The sequence below is a fragment of the Halichoerus grypus genome, chromosome 15 (assembly GCF_964656455.1).
Source record: "Halichoerus grypus chromosome 15, mHalGry1.hap1.1, whole genome shotgun sequence".
In the NCBI taxonomy this organism is placed as follows: Eukaryota; Metazoa; Chordata; class Mammalia; order Carnivora; family Phocidae; genus Halichoerus; species Halichoerus grypus.
The window spans coordinates 20208383-20230704 of record NC_135726.1 but is presented as its reverse complement, the minus strand read 5'-3'; the positions used below and the strand labels follow the sequence as shown (position 1 = coordinate 20230704).

Below are 22322 nucleotides of genomic sequence, written 5' to 3'. Positions count from 1 at the left end.
AATGAAGGAATAAGTCATACTCCTTAATGTTCAGAGACGCTAGTGCACATGAAGACTGAAATCTTGAGAGGAGGGCTTAGGCTGAAAATCCTACCCAGGAAAGGAAAAAAAATATTCCCTAGTGGGGAACACAGTTTCCATTTGGGAGTGGACAGCTCCAAAATTAACCCCAATTCAGCCTTCAGTTGGATGCTTCGCCTTCAGAAGGACACAGCTGATTAATAGCAGCCCATGATGAGGGTGGCTCACAATTACTGGGCGCTTATTCCATGCTCAGCACTGAGCCGAGCACTCTGCACACTTTATTTTATTCAGTTAATCGGCACAGCCCAATGGGGTTAGAGATGAAGAAATTGAAGCTCTGAGAAGTCACTCACCCAAGGTCAAACAACTCGTGAGACCCCCCCCCCCAACCATCCAATCTTAGAGGTTTAACTTTTAATAATTTGATTTTAAGGTGTACTGCCCCATGAGTACAGACTTTCTCATAGAGAAAAAAAATTCTATGGTGTTTTGTTTTGTTTTCTCTGCTCCCAGAGCCTCTTGACTTTCACCGTGGCTTGCCCCAGGTTAAAAATGCGATGTGTACTTGATTCAAGGCTTGGCTTCCTTCTGCTCAGGACTCTTAGGAGTGCTGGATCTAAAACTGCACCTGCTTGTTAAGGTACTTCTGCTCCCCCCTCGGTAGGAACTGTGGTTTGCAATTAGAGAGATTGATTCGGTGCGAACACCTGAACCCATGCATCCAAAAGTCCTGATGGAGAATCTTCTGAGTTCCAAAAGAATTGCAGATCCAACTCATTAGAGCCACAAACCCACGTTTGGTGGCATAATCTCACCCATCTTGTCTCTGGGTAAATCTGACGAGCTTCCAATATTCTCTCCAAACAAACACTTGCCATTTCTAAAATAATTCAAGACACAGACCCCCCAAAACAGCTCCAGAGGCATCCTGAGTGAAGACAGTCCGTGTCACAGGTCGGGTCCTGCGCCCCTCGGGAGATGAACTCTGAAGGCAAGAGGGATCACTGGGATGCTTAAGTGTCACTCTGCGAACATCCATCACTCAACTCTCTGCCCAAAATAACTAGGAAAAGATTGAATTTGAGATGGAAAGACAGGCCTGAAAAGAAGGAGGCTGGGCAGATGGTGATGCTTTTTGCAAAAATTTTGGGTGAAGGAGAAAATGCTGAAACACAGTATCCGTGGCCTTAGCTTTTGGCCCATTAGGGAGAGTGGGGGCGGGCACGGGGGCTGCCCCAGCGGCCTGCAACGTGCCCTGTCCCGTGGAGAGCAGACCTGATCGCTCAGGGGGAGGCAGGGCCTGCTGTGACAGCCAAGAAGCTCCGCTTTAGATTTGAAGTATTAATTCAATTTCCCTTTCCTCGTGCCACTTACCAGCTGTGAGGCGTCAGGCAAATTATTCAATCTTTCTCAGGCTCTGTTTCCTCACTTGAAAAATGGAGATAAAATGCTCCCCTGCACAAGGCAAAGTGGTGGAATTAAATGACAGGAAGACGCCTGGGACACATAGTAGGCTTCTTCCCCTTTCCACATTTTTCCTCTTCAATCCTTGATCCGTGAACAACGTGACTTTTACATGGAAGAATTCAGCCCCCACCTGAATCTTGGAAGCTGGAGCTCAAATCCTCCCTTGTCTGCTGATACACTCATTACAGGATGTTGCCGGTGCCAGCCTCCCAGATATGTTACTGCAGAGCCTGGCCTCGGCCAGAAGCACCCACAGTTAGGAAGCCTCATGAAGGCTCACGGCTGGAGAGGGTGATCGTTGTTTCCACCACTGCTATTTTGCAACGGGCTGTTTTCCCTGAAAAGCCAGTAAACATACCTTAACACCAACTTGCTTTTTTTTTGATTCACCTGTGCTCAATTACTGTAGTTCATACATCTTCAATGGAAGTAAGAAGCCCAGAGTCAAGCCCCTTGGCCCTCACCTCAGTTTACAAATAAGAAAGCTGAGGCTTGGAAAGGAGGTTTGCCTTGGCCAAGCCAGCCCTGCTTCAGGGCGTGCTCTGCAGACAAAACTATCTCTGCAGACCTGCTTCCTTTCCGGACGCAGATGGGTGGAAGCCTCCGGCCATTGCCAAACAGGGACACCGCTCCCGCCGGAGAGCAGAACTGTGGGACTTACAACTGTGGTAATCCCGGGCCAGCTCCTGGAGGTATGTAAACTTATGCCATTATCACTACTTCTAAGGAGGAGCATAAATGTTTGTTGAGTTAGGAACCTGTGCTAGGTATTTTACGTGCATTATCTCATTTGATTTTTCAACATTCCCACGAATAGGAATAATGTACCTTCCCCAAAGATGTCCACATACTAATTCTCGGTATGCATGCGTCCAACTTGTATGGCAAAGAGGACTCTGAAGATGTGGTTACCTTAAGGACCTTGAAATGGGCACGTTAGCCTGAGCTCCATGTAACCACAGGGTCCTTTTAAGAGGGAGGCAAGAGGGACAAAGAAAGAGAGAGAGGATGTGGTGAGAAAAGCAGAGGGTGTTGTGATGGGTTTTGAAGAGAGAGGAAGAAGCCATTAGCTAAGGGATGGGTGCAGGAGGTCCTGAGACTCTGAAAAAGACGAGAAATAAGATTCTCCCCTAGGGCTTCCAGGAGGAAACCAGCCCTGTCAATAACCTGATTTCAGCCCAGAGGACCCATTCTGGACTTCTGATCTCCAAAACTCTCAGATAATAAAGCTGTATTGTTTTTAGCCACCAAGTTTGTGGTAGTTTGTTCCAATAGCAATAGCAAACTAATACACCCATTTAACAGCTGAGTAAGCTGAAGCGTCTTGGGGTCAGATCACCTGGCTGCAGTCACAGGTAGCCAGGTCACGGGAAGCAGAAATGGGGTACTTCATGGTGATTCCATGGCTCGTGCTCTTATATCTGGACCATATCGTGCTGGGGAAGGAGGGGGACCAGTACAATGTCACTACTTAAAAAATGCAAGGCCTTCCTCAACCCTGTGAGATAGTCAAGAGAGTCGCAGTGTCCTGTTCCATTAAAACAACAGCAACAAAGCCACTAGCGTGAGAGAGTAGCTGCTCCATTCAAGGGCACAGGTAGAGGCAGGACTGAAATCCCGACCAGGGTGGGCTGTCTCTTTCCACGACACCACTCCTGCCTCACAAACTGTGCTGCTTCTGTACTTCGTGGGGCATTTGCCCAGCTGCTGTCCTTCTGCAAGGAGAAGCAAGCACCCTGCCCACGTAACCAGCGTGCGGGGCCAGCAAGCCCGGGGGAAGGCCTGCCGTTTGCGCGCTTGATAAGCTGATACTCTGGCCAGCTCAGCAGGAAGCCGGCTCTCCCCATAAGACTGCCTGCACACGCTGGGAAGAAAACAAACCAACCTGGCTATCACCTGGATTCCATCAATCCATGAGAACCTCTGTCTACACAGCCCCACATTTGGAACATTTGAAATGACACTGATATTTGACAAATGAGCCAAAAGAAGCACAAGAGCCGTCAACTTTCCCGGCAAGCGGCAGGCAGAAACAAGATCAGAATCCAGGCATTCCCACTTCTGAGCCAACCTTCAATGAGGGAAAAGAGCAAATACTCCGAAATAAGCAAGGATATATTGTAGGAAGTATTAACTTTTAATTAGTATGATTGCTATTATTATTACTACTATTATTTTATTGTTCTTTGAACTCCTTTAGAGCTAAGGAAAAAAAAAAAGTCATTGAAATGGGAAAAGAGGATGTCAGCTGCCTAAGACTTCCCTTTCATAAATCCCCGTTCATCCATACCGTGTGAGGATCTAATTTTATTTATGCTTCGTAAATGCAGCCAAACAGCGGGGACTGCCGGGATTTGGGCTCTGGCGGGAGATGGCAAACAGAGCTTTTGTTTTGATCTCACTGCTTAGGTTAATGCATCCTGATTCCTCCACAGGCTGTTTCCCAGGATGCTGTTATTCCCACACTGTCTGCTGGGGAAGCAAATGTCCCCGTGAAAATGAATTAAATGCAGCAGTATTTACAAATCTTGAGTCAGATTTCCATCCTGTCTAACAGGATGAGAATTTGACCCATTATTTACACTAGTAAGCTGAGAATGACATCAAAAGCTCTCTTATTAACTGCAGGGGAGATAATGACTTAAGTGGCTTTAATCTAGACATGTGCTTTACAATAGAAAAGTGCATCTGCTGCTTCTACAGAGGAGAAAAGAAACAGCATTCATGTCTCTACGCAAGGGACAGGATACCTAATTCCAAGCCTTGTCTCTAAACATCCATGGATCCCACATCACTATGGTCTCACTTAAGACATTCGGCTTGCATTGGAGAATGAGTCCAGGGAGAGACAGAGACCTGAGCAGAGGCAGGAGCACTTTGAATGCCTGGAAAGGGGGGTGCAGTGCTCTTTACACAGCCTGGGAAAACAGGCTTGGTTTCCATGCTCTCACCCCCAACTTTTCTCCTGAGACATACCCCACCTCCGCGGCTGCAGGTGAACTCATGCCTGATCATCCTTCATAGGGATACTGTAAGAACTGAGGAGAGAGAAAATGGGGAGGGCACTTTGCTGAGGCAAATCAGTCTTATCTTTGCTGCCATTCATGTTATGGCTTTATTCCAAGATCTATTTTTCTGGGCACCAGCAAGGTAGGGTGGGAAGCATCTGAGCTCTGGAGCCAGAAAGTCTGGATGTGAAGTCCCAGCCCCATTATTTGCCATCCATGGGGCTTCACGGGCAAAGGATGAACTGATCTGACTCTTCATTTCCTCATCTGTAAAATGGGTACGAGCTTCCTATCGATGTTAATTGGCCCCATTTTATGTATTTGAACTAAGCGCAATTCTCTGAGCATATAACAAATTTACTATAATTTAGCTGTGTAGAATTTGTAGAATACTTTAATAAGTTTTCTTGAGATAAAATTCAGATATAAAGTCAACCCTTTGAAAATGCACAATTCAGGGTTTTTTTAGTGTATCTGCAAAGTTGTGCATCAATCCACCACTGCCTAGTTCTAGAACATTTTCATCACCCCCAAAAGCAAACTCATAGCCACGAGCCAGCTACTATATTTAGAATATAGTTTGCTAATCAACATCTTGCTATTCTTCAAAGTCTAAGAAATCTCTGAGACCCACACTGCATTACTCCTGGACTTACAGTCAGCACCAAAGTGTCAGGCGTTTGATGTATACCCTTCTGGGGCTCCCAGATTGACAGCTGAAATCTCCCCAGCCTTTCCAAATAGATGGTATATTCATGGAGTTCAAAGGCCATGATTTCTGCATTTTCCTTCCCCCCGGCACCTCTGCTCAAGGCTGAACACACACGTAGGTGCTTGGTAAACACATGGCTTCTGACCGATTGGCCAATCGTCACTTCTTCTGAAGACCAGCATGTTTGTCATCTCTCTGCTTCCCTGAATGGCGAAGCCTCCGCAAGCTGTCATGTTCCATGATTATTCTCCCCAAAGCATGTGCTATTAATTTTTCATCTTAATGAACTGTCCAGTCGAGTTTAGGAATGGGAATAGTGATAGTAGCACAAGAAGAATGTCTTCTGCCTTGCTATTGTCAGAAAGCTTCTCCCTCCAACACTGGCGCATAATTGAAATAAACTATCTCAATGGCGACAAACACCATTTGTCAAGAACGACGTGGAGTAAGTGCTATTTCAAAAATTCATACTAACGAGCTTTATAAACATGGATTATTGGAAAGTTTCTCTGATTGATACCTGCTCAAGCATTTAAGTGCCCAGCTATTATTCCTCTGTGTTTGCTTGAGTGAAACCACTTTGGGTACCAAACTACATGTCAGCCCTAATTTTCCAGAGTATTACAGATGCACATTCTTTCCTGATGGGAGATGGGTCAGGCAAGCCGGAGCACACCCGAAAGGCCTGTGTTAATGCACAGATGCATACACAGGGAAGCCATTATGCAGCTTTTGGCCTCCAAGAGTGGAGTGCTCCGGGAACGGATGCCACTCAAATCTGACTGATGGCCCAGGAGGAACTGAGAGGGAGAGGGGGACAGAGAGAGAGAATGAGGGGTAGAGAGATATGTCTGAAAATTCTGCTCAAGTCAGCAGCGTGGAGGAGCCCACGCTCCAACCCTCCATCTAAAGCAGGCAGCGCAACCATTATATTCCTGTTAACCTATCAGGGAAACATTGGGAACTTAGATATTGGCTTAGCCCTTCACTTAAGAAATATGGACTAAACTGCGATTAGGGTGAACAGCACTGCTTGAAGCTGAGGATATGGGGTGGACAAGGCAGACCATGTCTCTGAAGCACTGGGGCTTAGAATCTCATCGAGAAAAAGGACAGTAAAAACGTAAACCTACGAAAGAATACAGCATTCACAGATGGTGATGGCTGTTTGAAGGATTAGACAGAACGATGAAAGGTAGAATAGGTGGGCGTGGGTGGCAGGAGAAGTGCTGGTGTAGGGAATGGTCTCCGGTGGGGGTGGGGGGTGGTATTTAAGCTGGGTCCTGAATGATGACAAGGGGCCAGGCCCGGGACGAGACCCGAACGGAGTGGACACAAAGTGCTGAGCCCCTGAGGCTGTAAAGGGGCTGGGCCAGTTCAAGGGACAGTGATACGTGGCTGAGTGGACCAGGCGAGGGCGCAGAGGTAGGGAGCGATCATGTCAGGGACGGCACTGATGGCGCAGTTAGGGTCTACATTTTGTTCTGATTAAGAGGAAGGTCATGAAATATTTTTAAGGCAAGAGGAAGGGCAATGGCAATCACTCTCCAAGCCCTTACTCCACTCTGCTGCAAATTAAATCTAGCCCTGCCTCCCCTCCATCTTATCTTTTCAATTCAGCTTCTGATCCTGACCTTGATTCCTGCAGGCCTTCTTCTGTGCACCTCTGTCCTCCCTCTCAATACTCCTTCTGGGCAGCCACTGCAGCCCCGGTTCTCCTGTTCAAGTTCCTGCCCCTCACCTAGACCTCACTCTGGGCCGTCTGAAAGGGCCAAGCGAAAGGAGCAGAGGAGTCTGATGGTGGATAAGGAGAAGGCTATTCACACACTCTTGGAAGCAGGATTTATTCTGCAAAGCAATCAGCAAGGCTCAATGGGAGACTTCTCTCGCCCTCCACCTAAGTGCAGGCGCAACCAGAAGGCCCTGGCAGAAGCACGATTTAAATGCAGAAACAGGATTAAAATCTGTCTTCAGAGTAGAAGTAATTTAAGTTCCATGTCACGAGAGGTCCCTTTCTGTCTTGCTTCCCACAGTATCTGGTGCTGAGCACAGTGCTAAGCATCGATGAATACACATTCAATGAAAACAATGGAGGTACAAATGAATCTGGTGTATTCATGCAGACACAAGAGGGCTTGCTGCAAAATATTCCATAGAGTTTCTGGCAGGTTAAGTTCTCTGAGATGGAGTTTCCCGGGGGGGTGATTATTACGGGCTACCCTTGAGAATAACATGAGGGAAGGGAAGCAGGAGTGGACAGAGGGAGAAAGAAGGTGAGATGTGAGGGGGTCCTGGCAGCAGCCTCGGGTAACCTTGCGTTGTGCTCTGGGCTAGGATGGCCCTTCTCAGTGATCTCGAGGAGAACTGAGATGGTCAAACCCCTACTGATCCAGTCATCAGATGTGGGCTGCCCCAGGAGGGGCCACGATGATCTTGGCTGATGCTGCCATGTGAGGCAAGTCTGGAAGGGGCTGAGCCAAGAGCACGCCCCCTAGCTGGGACGGCCAGTCCTCCAGTGAAGAGAAGATGGGGGGCGGGGGGTGCACAGGAGCATGGAGTTCAGAAGCAATTCTACCTACGCTGAGATCTACTGTTTCTTACAGGTCCTGGTATGGAAAAGGAAGGGGTGGCAATTTGGATTGGTAGGCCTGTAGTGTGATGGAGCAATGGCAGGAGTCCTAGGGGAAAAAGGGACTCAGAATCATGGCTCCCATACACTGGATGTGACCCTGAGCAGGAGACAGCTCTGTTTCCTAGACTCTGCTTAACCTCTCTGAGCCTCAGTTTATTCTTCCAGAGAATGAGATGGAGAATGTCCATGCACAGGGATCAAAGTGGCTGATGCACAAGGAAGGGCTGTACCAATGGTGGGAAGGGAAGACATTGTGCCTTTTCAAAATGGACTTGGGACAGTAGGCACTGCCTTATCTGGGAATGCCAGCCAAAAATCTCAGCAGCAGAGGGCCCAGGAGGATGGAGACCATGTCTCCCTCCTATGAAGGCCTGTTCAGCAAGCGTGCACACATAACCCACACACTGTGATAGAAGACCCAGTATTAAACATCCAAATTCCACCCTCAAAGATCCTGCAGACTTGTAGACAAAAAAATAGCAATGAGGTCACAAAGGAATACCACACAGACTTCTCCATTAGGCACTGTGCCTGGGGCCCATAATACTTTAGGGGCTCACAGGAATGTTTTTGTGTCTGCATGTTTTTTTAATTGAGATATAATTGACATATCACATTATATTAGTTTCAGGTGTATAATATAATGATTGATATTTTTATATATTGCACAATGATCACCACAATAAATCTGGTTAACATCTGTCACCACACATAGCTATATTATTTTTCTTTTGATGAGAACTTTTAAGATCTGCTATCTTAGCAACTTTCAAATATACAATACAGTATTATTAACTATAGTCACCATGCTGTACATTACACACCCAGGACTTATTTATTTTATATAATGGGGACTTTGTATCTTTGGATCACCTTCACCTATTTTGCCCACCTCCCATCCCCTGCCTCTGGCAACCACCAATCTGTTCTCTTATCTGTAAATTCGGTTTTACTTGTGTTTTTTTTTTTTCCTAAGATTCTACGGATAAGTGAGATCATATGGTATTTGTCTTTCTCTGACATATTTCTCTTACCCTCAGGGTCCATCTGTGTTGGTGCAAATGGCAAGATTTCCTTCTTTTTTATGGTTGAGTAATCTTCCATTGTGTTTGTCTGTGTGTGTATATACACAACACATTGTCTTTATGCACTCATCTGTCTATGGGCATGAGGGCTGCTTTCATGCCCTGGCTAGTATAAATAATGCTGCAATGAACATGGGGGTGCATATATCTTTTCAAGTTAGCATTTTTGTCCCCTTTGGGTAAATACCCAGGAGTGGAATTGCTGGATCACAGGGTAGTTCTATTTTTGAGTTTTTGAGGGACCTCCATACTGTTTTCTGCAGTGGCTGCACCAATCTACATTCCCACCAAGGGTGCACAGGGTTCCCTTTCCTCCACATCCTCAGCAATGTTATAATTTCTTTTAAAGTCAGAAGGGAAATTAATTGGCCTTTTAGGGTAGAAGATTATATACATCTTTATACCAAAGCAATCATAAAATATATTTATTTTTTTATGGTAATAGGAGCTCTTGAAGGTTAAGGTGACTGGGGCCCATGGAAGGCATGTTGAGACCCCCAAGAAACCAAGGCACTCGGGGGAAAGAAGTGACAATCTGTTTCACGGGGGTCAGGGAACCCCATCCGGAGAGGATTCTTCTCTGCATATCCAAAGAAATGGGGACAGAGAAGGAAAACCCATGCAAGGGAATCTGGAGGGAAGCATCCCAGTGAGTCCCAGGGCTGCCAGCAATAAGCTGTGGATGGAGAGTAAAAGGGGGATGACACAGGGAGTGGAGGCTGGATCCTGGCAGTCTTACAAGCAAAGCGTCCTGTAATTTATCCTGCGAGGGACCACGGTCTTCTGAAGCTTAAGGTTTTAGACTTAAGCAACTTTGGATTTTGGAGAAATCCTGCAGCAGCTTGGAGGAGAAGTGCTGGGGAAGCCGGCACAGAGCTGGACGAGCTCCCAGGAGCCCGAGTGCCAGCCACCCCGGCGGGTCCCGTGTGAGCACAGACTGCTCGCTGCCTTTGCGGGTCCCGCTCCAACCCTTGACTAGAGTAAAACCACACCAGCGATAAAGCCTTTTTCTTTCTTTGCCCAAAGCCAGATGTAAATGGGTGAGGGACAATGAATAACAATCCTCCTGGGTCCATTTTTCAAGTGGAGATTCTGAAGGGAAATTGGGGAGTGTTGAGAGGTCCAAAACAGTATCTGTTCTGGACAGGAACACAGTACTTGGGGAAACTTACTAGATACTCATTTAGAGAGGCACCTTCTCACCTAGCCCTTCCTTGCAAATCTATAGCCGGATTTTTTACAATTCATTTTCTTAAAAAAAAAAAAAAATGTATAAGAACTGTTGCTGTGGCAACCTAACAGCATTTGGAATGGTACTTAGATTCTAAAATTCAGGGCCTCTTGAAAAGATGAACTCACTGGCCCCTCCACAATTTTTCTAAAGCTTCCAAATAGAGGCATCTGCCAGGTGTCAGGCTGCAGCCTTCTAGATCCTCAGCAGACAAAATTAATTGGTGGCAGATTTTGGTGTGGCTTGTTACCTTTCCTCCTCTGCTCTCTCAAACTTCCTTGAGCTCTGAGTCCCCCGCAGGGCACAGGGTAATTTGGGTTAGTAGCCTCCAGAGGAAATGGTGAATCTCTGGCTTAGGAACCACATGAGGCCAGGGAGGGCTGACAGGCAATGGCTTGATTTTTGTCCTGAAACAGTGGGAGCAGCGGAACCTTCCTGATGGAACATAAGGAAACAGGTAGACTTAGAGGGAGGTCAGGGGACACCCTCTCATGGGCATATGAGTTCCGTGAAAATAGGAACCATGATGGTCTTATTCACAGGGGCACATGTTGGAATTAGGACAAAGCAAACAGTCAATAGATATGTGTTTAATGAATGAATGGATGGATGGCCAGGAAGTCAGTCCTTAGAGATTCTACCCCATCACTCTCAGGTTCACCTGCTTTCTTCTGCCGTGATATGTCTATATGTCTGCCACCCCACAGATCACCATCACAGTCTTCAAAGAGCATGCACAGGTCTTGACACAAAGCATGAAAGAGTGCCATGAAGGCTTTCAGTAATTATTTGATGAGTGAATGAATGAATACCTGAAAACTATCCTCCTAGGCCCAGAGCCCTTGACGGGAAAACCATCTCACACTGTCTTCTTGGGTTACTTCCTGCCCGTCACAGTATTCACAGTCCCTCTCACGGAGAATACAAACTGTCCCTTGCCATGTAATGCATAGAGGAAGCACAGAGATAACTTGAGTAGTGCTCAGGGGCTTTGATCTTTGAAAGGAGGGAATCTTACACCAGGCTTGGGGTGGCCGTGTTGAAGCCGACAAACAGAAGAGAAGAGTCACTATCTAAATGGCTGGTTGTCGGAAACGAAGTGATCAGATTTTAACGGGGCAGTGTGTTCCCACCCTGGACAACTGGGCCCAGAAGGCCAGTGCAGAGAGCATTCTCACCTGCCGGAGAGACACTCACGTCTTTCTGAGGGAGCACTTAACAAGACAGGGCAAAACCTTTCCCAAAGCTGAGCACAAGGTGGGTATCAAGTGGCCCGAAGGAGGCCCCTTCCTGACATCTCCATCCTGGAGGGGGATTTGCTGCTCATGGCATCTCAGAGCGACTGACATGGACTGGAACACGTTCTAGATTTCAAGTTGTACCTGGGTTGTCTCAGGAAGTAAGGGCTCCAGAGAGGAAGCTTACACAGGTCTCTGGGAAACTGACATCTAGGCTGTATCTTAATTAGGGATTAAATCTGTACAATCATTGCACAGAACATGGGAAAATGATTAAAAAAAAAAAAAAAACAACTGATTTCAGATGAAGGGTTTCTAAGAATCCATTGTATTATTTTTGCCACTTTCTGCAGGTTTGTAATTTTTCTTAATTTTAAAAAAGTTTAAAATCAAAGGAGAGCAAGTAAAACGAGTAAGGGGAAACAAAGTTTTATTTTTCTAGAACAGTGTGCATAACAGTGTCTATAGTTAGAGACCCTCTACATATACAGATGTGGAGAAAGTGACTCTCTGGATATGTGTGATTGTAACTGTCCAGAAAATCTGTGGACAGTCACATAGGAATCCAAAAATAGTAGCTGCTTCCGGGTAAGGGAATTCATGGATGAGATGATAGGTACTGAAGGAGACTGAATTCTCTGTAGACCTTTTGTCACCTTTTGAATTTCAGACCATCTTCATCCACTTAACTGTCTTATCTACTTAAAGATAATAAAGAAGAAAACAAACCACCTAGTCACAAAACACTGGCTCAAGAACTTAGGTACTGCTCTCTCTCTCTCTCTAGAACTTCTGTACTGCAAAATCCTTGCTGATCTTTTCCTGGTAAACTCCTACTCATGCTCCATGTCTAAACCCAAAGGTCACCTCCCCACTGAAGCTTCTCCTGATTTCCTCTATCAGAATTAGCCCCTCTGTGCTGCTATGGAAGCCTAGACTTGTCTAGAAGGAACTATGCACCATGGTTATTTGACAGCCTGCTGGGCTCCATCACAAGAAGGGCGGTCCTTCGAAGGCATGGCTAGTTTCACTGTTGTATCCCCAGATGCATGTGCATCTGGCCCACTGTTTTATTTCCAGTACCTAGTCCAATGGCTAAAACAAGAACAGTTCTCAAGAGATGGCTGATAAGTGAACAGATCCAGGGCTCTCTTTGCTTCTCCCAATGTGTTACCTCTCGCTCAGTGTACACATTCAGCTGCATTCTAATGCATTAGCCAGAAGCTGCTAGGTCTCCTTTATAACACAAGTGGATATTTAGGACATGGCCATACCGAAAGAATTATAATTGCCCTCCAACTTTGTTAAGACTGGAAGGCAAGCTACAAAGGAACTGGAAAAGTCAGTGCTCAGGAGGAGAGACCTTGGCTCTACCCATTGTTAAGCACGTGTCCCTTAGCAAGTTGATTTTAACCTCTCCGAACCTCAGGGTCCTCATCTATAAAAGAATCACGACGACTGCACGTACCACTCAAAGTTCTGGTGATGTCCCACAGGATCGTGGATGTAAAGCACATAGCCCAGTGCCTGCCCATGGGTGTGCTCGTTAAGTATCAGCTCTCACCGTTATTATCAGGAGTGGCCTCTGCATTTTGTTCATCATTAGTTAAATAAAGCAAGATGAAAGATCCACAACTGTGGTTGAAGTGTTTCCCTTCAGTATTGATGCAGGTAAAGATAGGACCCTCGTGCTGCCTGGCCCATGAGAGCTTCCTGTAATTCTTAGCTGACTGCGGGACTGATAGTCACATCGTACACACCGAAGATCGGCAAAGGAGTCAGCGAGTGGACTGAGTGTCTGCTTTTTTATCCAAGTGACAGATACTTGGCCTCTTTCTCCACAGTGGCCTACATCCTGAAATAGGAAATGTGCATTCACAGACAGACCCAGCAGGTACAGGGGGTTGGAAGGCGGGCTGCCAACATTTCAAACTGTCAGGGACAAAGCAGAGCCTGGTGGATACTTCAGCACAGGTGAGCTGCCCACCTCCGCACCAAGCGGCTTTTTAGGGATTGATTTTTATGCAACTGAAAGATAATTGGGTGACCTGTGACCACTAGCCCCTGCTGATGATCACTCAGGAGGATCTCCATGTGTGGAAGCTTTTCATGAACATAAGGGCAAATAACTTTTCACTTGAAGACATTCCTATCTGTGCCCAAGTGCCCTACTATAAAAGCCCAGTGAGTTATCAGGGCTGAGAAGCCCTATCCTGTGGCTAATCCCCAGGTAAGTCCTCCCCTGCATTGAGGAGGGACCCAAGTGAAACTGGGTCAGCTCCTCGAGGAAAAGGGAAGTGCCCTTTTGACTCTGGCTGTGTGCACAGCACACCACAGGTTCTTTCAAGAAATGCTGCCTTTGCAACACCTGGGTGGCTCCGTTGGTTAAGCGTCTGCCTTTAGCTCAGATCATGATCCCGGGGTCCTGGCATCGAGCCCCATGTCAGGCTCTCTGCTCAGCGGGGAGCCTGCTTCTCCCTCTCTTTCTGCCTGCTGCTCTCCCTGCTTGTGCTCGCTTTCTCTCTCTCTCGTGCTCTCTCTCTTTCTGTCAAATAAATAAAATCTCGAAAGAAAGAAAGAAGAAAAAAAGAAAAAAGAAAGAAAGAGAAAGAAATACTACTCTTGTGAACTGATGGGGGAATCAAGAATCTGAGTCTGGAGCCTAAGTTGTTGGTTAATTTTGTTTTGTTTTCCCAAAACCTTACAGTATAATCATGAACAAGTCTTTCCTTTCTTGAAGGAAAAAAAAATCCTCTCTGTAAAACAAGAATCTTTGCCAGAAAGATCAAACGGCCATTCTGTCTGTACCATGCTGTGTGTTTTTTAATGTTACAAGCATTAGAATAGTTTACCTTCCTCTCCTTGGAAAAAAGCTATGCAGAACTCTTCTAAATAAGCGTTCTTAATTTCTAAGTAGAAAAAAAACTAGCATGTTTCCTAGAAGATAAATTAAATTCAAGTGCTTTCTATTTAGCTTCTGACTGCTTCACTGATACCTCATTCTAATTGTCCCTATTATCTAGAAAAATAGGAAATGTCAGTTGCATGTTCTATTGAAGAATTCACAGGGCCGATGAAATGAAGAAACCCATTTGGCTTGGCAGCAATGAGATGATCATCACTCTCAGACATGTCTACAGGAGGGCTGCGTCTCGTATGCTGAGTCAGGCTTTGGAGCAAATGAGTGCAAAATATGCTAATTTGAGGGCAGCCAGTCAGACACTCCAGATCTTATGGGTGCCTCTGCAGGGAAGTGCTGCTCTGCTCCCTCATCAGCTTATTCCCGTAACAAACATGGACCAGAGCATGGCAGAAAGAGTTTGAGGAGTTCCCCAAATTGAAATTTTGTCCTCAAACAGGTGCACATTCACATATGAGTGTACAACACCTAGAAAATCACCAAAGATTTACGAGTCTAGTCACAGGGACGACCATTTTTTGTCACAAAAGCTTGCATGGGATTCAGGGAAAAAGTCCCGCCTCCTGGGCAGGAACTAGGTTGTTTGGTTTTTTTTTTTTTTTTTTTTTTTTTGGTCCATAACAGAGCAGATTTATTCAGGGGTAAGAGAAAAGAGGGGAGTGGTAAAATCCATTAGTTCTAGCTAAAATCAGACTTCTCAAAGATAAAAATTTCCAAGGACAAAAATTATGCCAATACAGCCATAGGCGAGTTACTTATCTTTTCCAAGACTTGATTTTCTTATTTAGCAAATCTTGGACATTTATAGTACCCACTGCATTGGGTTTTTGCAAGGATTGTGGGAGACGATGTCTTTAAATATCTTACTTGCCTGACGTGTACTAAGCACTAGATACCTGTTAGCTGTCATTATTATGACTTTTCTCTGTCGTAACATTAACTCCCCTTCCTCATATTCTATTCAAAGTATTCTTAAAGTCTCTATTCATGTTTAATAAATATTTATTGAGAATCTACTTTGGGCCAGATACAGTGGTTGCAACTAGGAACACAGTGCTCCCCAAATAAGTCCTGCTCTCAAGAACCTCCAGGTCTAGCCGGGAAGATAGGTAATTAAACAGACAATTACAGCCCACTGTCAAAATCACAGTAAATGGTATAATATCAGACTACTAAAGTATTGTCTAGGAGATACCCATAGCTCAGTCTTCAGGGATTGAAGAGAAATCCTTAGAGATAATGAGTTCCAAGCTAAGATATAAAGTGAGCAAGAGGGGCGCCTGGGTGGCTCAGTTGGTTAAGCGACTGCCTTCGGCTCAGGTCATGATCCTGGAGTCCCAGGATCAAGTCCCGCATCGGGCTCCCTGCTCGGCAGGGAGTCTGCTTCTCTCTCTGACCCTCCTCCCTCTCATGCTCTCTGTCTCTCATTCTCTCTCTCAAATAAATAAATAAAAAATCTTTAAAAAAAAAAAAAAAAAAAAGTGAGCAAGAGTTGGCTTGTGAAGAGAGAGAGAGATCATGGGGCTTTGGGGAAGTGACAGGTGTGCCCTACAGTAGATCCCACAGTGGATGTGTCTAGTAAGGGCTGAGTGTGCAAAGAGAATGACTGAGAGATGAGTCTAGACAACAAAACAGTGGCCCTATCCCTGAAGGGGTCCTAGAGACTTATTAAGGAATCAGATCTCTGACACTGAAAAGATTAAGTAGGAAAGTACATAATACCTGGACGTAGGGACATTGTTTAGTATTTGTATGGAAGATGTATCATGCCATAGATGAAGTAACCCCAGAGGCAAAATGACTTGTCAGGCAGCAATTGCAGTAACTCTGGAGAAAGAGGACCAGGCTTATGTTTGGAGGATGGTGGTGGGGAGAGAGAGAAATAAAAAAATATCTCAGAGATAATCAGAGTAGCACCAGTAGGAATCAACAAGAATAAATTGCTCTTGGAGGTAAGGGATTGAGAGGCATATGGTACCCCTCCCGTGTTTCTGATCTGGGTGAGTTTTGATGCTACCCTCAAATATGACACACAGGACAAAGTGAAGGTTGAGAGGAGAAAACCATGACTTGTATTTGGCCTCTGAATTTAAGGCACCTGGTGGACATCCTCATGGAGATGAGCCACAGACGCAAGGATAGATGGATCTAGAACCCTAAGATGTAGGGAGTCATGCCAATAGAATTAATTCTTATATTTCTATCTGGATATTTGGATGTCCTATAAAAATAGCTCTAGTTACCGCTGAGAAGATAGGAGGTAAATGGATTCATAAAATCCTAAAACTTAAGAACTGTTAATGACCCTAGGTCCAACTACCCTGTGGCTCAGAAAAGAGCTCATTAATCTCAGGGCACAGCGACAGTGAATGGCAGAGCTGGGCCTGGGAGCTGAAATCAGCCTTTTGGCTTATGATCTTGTGGTCTGCCTTTTGAGGTCTAAAAGGTTCAGCCTCCTGGCCATGGGATATAAGCCACCTTGTTCATATTTATAGAATTCTCTTCAAAAGAAGAAAAGGAGGAAGAAGCAACATAGCCATTGTCTTAGTCTGTCTAGCTGAGTCTTTGCTAAAGAATCCCTTTTAGTTCCTTCTTTCTACTCCGAACCTTCTATAGTCATCCCTCCCCCCGCCAAAAAAAAAACAAACAACAACAACAACAAAAACGATCATCCTTGTACTAGTATGTATCAGGTGTTCAATAAAGAGAACCCAAGAACAACAGTGAATAATCACATTCCTCAAAGCCTAAGTAAGTAGGCCAACTTCCCTCTAACATTCTGCTTTCGATTTGGTGCAGATGCAAACAAAGGCAGGTTGGAGGAAGGGGCCTGCTGGGCATCAGTTCCATCTCCACATTCATAGTACAGTAAAGTAGCTCCATCTTACCTTCTTCACCCATTGGATACTTGCTGCCAATTTCTATAATACACTCCACCCATCTGATTGGTCACTCAACAAATGACAACCGGAACAAGCGTCACGGGGCCACTGAGCCGAAAATACAGTGATTTCTGCAAAAAGTGAAAGGATCATTATTAACCTAGAGGTGACATGAATCAATAAAATGACACATTCCTAGATACTGGGCACACACAGTTGCATAAATAGACTTTTTCCTTAGAGGAGAATAGTCCAGGTGTGGAGAGAGAGATGTAAACAAATTCTCACACTTGTGTGAAAAGTGGGAAAAAACTTGCCATGGGTTTAGAGCTACCAAAAGGTGATATGACTCACTATATGTGCTTTTGGTATTTTGACAAAAAGATAAGAGCAGCCATCCATCCAACTTCTTACACCATGCTACGGACATCACATCCATTTGCTCCAGCACTAGCAACAAACCTGTAGGGGGGATATCAACTCTTGCAGCCAGTTTCTGAGAGAACACACATTCTATCTGAGTCCAAAGTAGGTACCTTCCCTTCGCAAGGGACAAGCACTGTTCTGGTGCTGCCAGAGCCTCGTGGAGTGACAGTCTCAAGGGCAAAGAGAGACAGGGGTGGCGGTGGTGGTAGGAGATGTCATCCCTACCCCAGCGGAGCTGAGCCCTGGGCTGACAGAGCTGCAATTCTTCAAGACTGCATTTCTCTCCACCCCCTCCCGCACTACAGCACACTCTGGATTTCTGTGTGGGGGCTGTGTTCTGCCTGGATTCTGGTCTGATGCATCTTCATATCTCCCAAAGTGTTTAACACATTTCCTAGCCCAGAGCAGCTGTTCAATGTATATCTGTTCAGTGAATGAAGAGAGGAATATGGAGTGTCTGAACAGCTGTTGTCTTCAAAAACTGAGGCACTGATCCAAGGAAGGTGGTGGCTGGCATAGCTGTAACACAACGGCATAAAGGATTTCTTGAATGTCCTTCATCTCTAGGGTTTCTACCTTCTAGGATCAACCCAGCCAGCATTGAGAAGAGAAACAGCTCTGGGGCACCTGGGTAGCTCAGTCAGTTAAGCGTCCAACTCTTGGTTTCGGCTCAAGTCATGATCTCAGGGTCGTGAGACTGAGCCCCGTGTCAGGCTCTGCGCTCAGTGTGGAGTCTGCTTGGGATTCTTTCCCCTTCCCCGTCCCTCTCCCTCTGCTCCTTCCCCTCCTTGCTTTCTCCCTCTCTCTCTAAAATAAATAAAATATTTAAAAGAAAGAAGTGAAACAACTTCTTTTTTGACTTTATTTATTCTTCCTTTTTGTTTCCAAATATACTTTTCCTTATCTCATCTTGGTTCCATCCAACAGCTATTCCTCACACACCACACCTTCCCCAAACAACAGCAACAACAGCAATAAGCAAAAACCCTTCTTGGTGAAGGGCTGAAATAAATTATAAATCTCAAATGTGTCCGTAGCATCTTGATTTGGTGACTGAAGCAAGAACAAGAAAATTTCCTATTGTGTGCTATTCCCAGGATGTTGAAGACAGAACAGCAATGGGGTTATTCCTAGATGAACATGGAGTCAGAGAAAAAGTCACATGGACAATTCATAGAACACATAATTGATGAAGAACCCCACTTTGTTTTGTTTTTTAAGATTTTATTTATTTATTTGACAGAGAGAGACACAGCGAGAGAGGGAACACAAGCAGGGGGAGTGGGAAAGGGAGAAGCAGGCTTCCCGCCGAGCAGGGAGCCCGATGCGGGGCTCGATCCCAGCACCCTGGGACCATGACCTGAGCCGAAGGCAGACGCTTAATGACTGAGCCACCCAGGCACCCCAAGAACCCCACTTTGCAACCACATTACATGTTGAGCTAGTCTCCAAAAATGCCCCCCTCCCAAATGAACCATACCCCCAGATATCCATGCCCCAGGACCCCTTCTATGTGAATCTGAGATGTCCTTGGGTCACCAATGAAACATAGCAAAGGGACACTCTAAGATTTCAGAAGCTGAGTCATAAGAAACCTTAGAGCCTGTCTTGTGCTCTTGGAAAACTTCATCTGGGAGAAGTCAGCTGTCATGTCAAGTCTGAATACTCTAGACCCGCATGCTGTGAGGAAGCTCCAGCTAGCCATGTGGAGAAGCTGCGTGGATAGAGAGAGAGATGCCCAGCCATACCTAGCTATTCTAGGCACCCAAGCTGAGGTGCCAGATGGTGAGCAAAGATGCCATCTTGGACATCCGACTCAGTCAAACCTTCATGTGACCAGCCATCTGACAACACAGCGTGAGAGACCCCAAGTAAAAACCACCCAGATGACTTCACTAAACTCAACTATAAAAAGTAATAGTGAATTGTTATAAGCCGCTAAATTGGGGACAGTATGTTACTCAGCAGGGGACAGCTAGTACACCATAAATGGAACAGACGTCGCCACAGGCCTCACCAATGCATCGCCACTCTGGTTGTCATGAGCCCATCTAGGTCTGTCCCCCCACTATTCAAAGGGTAAGACTCCTGCGCAAGGTGTGCAGCCCATAACAACCAAGGTGGGACCCGAATTCAGCAGCGCAGACGTGACAGCCTGCACTCCTTCTCTTTGCATTCCCCAGTCTCCAGTCAGTTAAGAATACAGCTGTATCTGTAGGCAGTGCGCTTTTAAAAGTTTACTTCTCAAATCCATAAAAACTAATTGAACTCCCACTTTGCCTCGCATTGTTTACCTCCCTGAAAACTATCCCCTATAAAACTCCTTTCACCAAAAGCCTGCACAGACAATTAAGAGCTTTGGAAGGAAAGCAAAAATAGCTGGGTGAATTGTCTATGAATTCCAATGACTGCAAACATTTGAGAGAGAGGGGATGTAGGTTCTGCAGAAAATGTTGATATACAACCGCACCATGCTTCTTAGGAAAGAAAACAACGACAGAAGAAATCTTAGCTGTTTCTGTACTTTCAGCAGAGTTAATGGGAAGAGAGTTTGTTGGGTCTGAGAGGCCTATGCATGTACGATGCTTGTCTTCTCTTTCCGCGCTGGAGTTCCTGCTTGGAACGTTCGTTTTCCCTCTTTTCCTCTCATGACTGCGCAAGACCTGGAATCTCGTGTTCCCTTCTGAGCCACGGAAATCCAGCCCAGCACTGTGGCATCTACCCCTACCTACTCTCAGGGTGTCTCCCCTTCCTTTCTCAAGGCCTGCGTGCCATGACTGGCCCGCTCCCCATACAGGGTCACCGCCTTCTCCCAGCTCCGTCCAGGGCTGTGCTCAACCACTTGCAGTACTGAGCCTCCTAGGGGTGCAGACACATGAAGCCATATATAACTGCAGAGAGATTGGGAAATCAGGAAAAAGAACACTGAGAAGCAGCGATGGAGAAATCTTTAGCGAGCCTACAAAAAGCAAGGAGAAAAGCCAGGGTAAGGATGGGGGTATGATTGTGGCAGATATCTCTTGCTGAGCTCAGAGTGTTTAGAAGGCTCAGTACATGCAAGTCCATAGGCTTCCCTTTGACCCACGAGTCACACTGCTGTCCCTCTCTGAGGATCTCTGCTCCAAATCAAATGCCTTGGCTTATTGATCTACATGTATGGGTCCTTTTCAAGAATGTGGACTCAGCCAGCCCAGGCATGGGCTAAGATCACTGTTAAGAGTACAAGGGCAACAAAAACAACAATATGTAGTTCTGGGGTTGGGGGAGGGTAAGGGCTGAAAGTATATGTACATTCGATTAAAACAGTCCCCACCTCACTGACTCCCATCAACACGATCCTGGGACACTTATGGTGTACGCAGTGCTGGTGCAGGTGGGGCGTGGGGGTGGCAGGTGAAAACGGAAAGAGTTGTCACTGAGCAGAGCAGGGGAGCCCAAGGACACAGAGACAGCTCCATTTTACAGACGAAGAAATCGGCTAAGCCGTAAGTGCCCAGTGCTTAGAGCAGGGAAGCAGCTTGACTGGACTGGATCACCAACAATCCATTCCTCTCCTGCCAGATTTAAGAACCTACAATGAAACCTATTTCCTGGGGTAAATCATGCCTACCCCTCTAGCACATCACCCTGGAAAACTTCTACTTTTTGCTAAAACAATGCAACAGGGAATTTCCAGTACTTTGGTAGGGGGCTGACTGAAACAAACTATGATTAAATAAATGACTATTAAATAAACAAATGAATACCAGGCTTCTTAGACTGCTGTGTTATGGCAAAGAAGTCAAGCAAAGGCCATGTGATTTTCTGTTGTAATGGAAAGACCAAGTCGTTCTGCTGATGTCGCTGTGTATTCTTGCTCCTTGGGCGGGAGAAGGGGCAGCAGAGAGGCAGCTGACTGAGGGCACCCTGTAACAGGGGCTTCTTCCTATGGTACATGAACGTGTTCCTGACATTGCTGAAGGAATGAATACACTCAATTAATAATCATCACTGGGTGTTTCTCTTTCCTGTTATCGCCAAAGTTCCAAAACCATATGGTGAAACATATTTTGTAAGATAGGTTTATAGATTTTGAATTTAAAAAAAAAAAAAAAGAAAGCGGGGGAGGCAGTAGGCTATTGAATGTGAGGAAACATTCGATTTAAAATCCATGCTTTGTCTCTTCCGAGCTAGTTTGACTTTGAGCAAGCAAGAACTTCCCGAGTCTGTTTCCTCACTAGAAAATGGGGATAATAACAACTATTTTGCAGGATGACTTTGAAGAATAATGATAATAAATGCACTACCCCACTCAGAGTAGGCACTCAATAATCAGTAGCTGTGATTACAAAAATGTATAGATTGTGCTTTTTGAACTGTGCATGATTTAAAATTTATTTGCTATTCATAAAGCCCTCTGGTAGAGGTACAAGCATTTATATAGAACTCGTATTCATGTATTTTGCCTATATCGTATATAACATATACTGAGTATTAATCTGTAAGCATTTCCCACACCAGTCTTTTTCATATGAAGAAGCTGTGTCTCAAAGAAATTCAGGGATCCCTCAAAGTTTACCAGCTCAGCTTGGACTTCTGCTCCCACTGAATGTTAAGGGCTGCCAGCTCCCCGCCACTCATGCCTTCCTGCAAAACCTCCAAGGCTGGCTCCTCACCCCCTGCACAGGGATGACGCCCCATGTCTGACCGTAATTACA

At 45.6% G+C, this 22322-nt stretch overlaps 1 protein-coding gene across 2 annotated transcripts in view; it reads right to left on the bottom strand.

Moving 5' to 3' along the window:
- Window positions 1-22322, bottom strand: part of CDH11 (cadherin 11) — a 142401-nt gene that overhangs the window by 64405 nt on the left and 55674 nt on the right. Inside the window, exon 2 of one of the 2 annotated variants that reach the window (XM_036095796.2) lies at window positions 17206-17330. The exons of the other annotated variant lie outside the window; for it this stretch is intronic. The gene's annotated coding sequence lies outside the window, so the exon portion shown is untranslated. The remainder of the gene's footprint in view (window positions 1-17205; window positions 17331-22322) is intronic. 2 annotated transcript variants of the gene reach the window in all.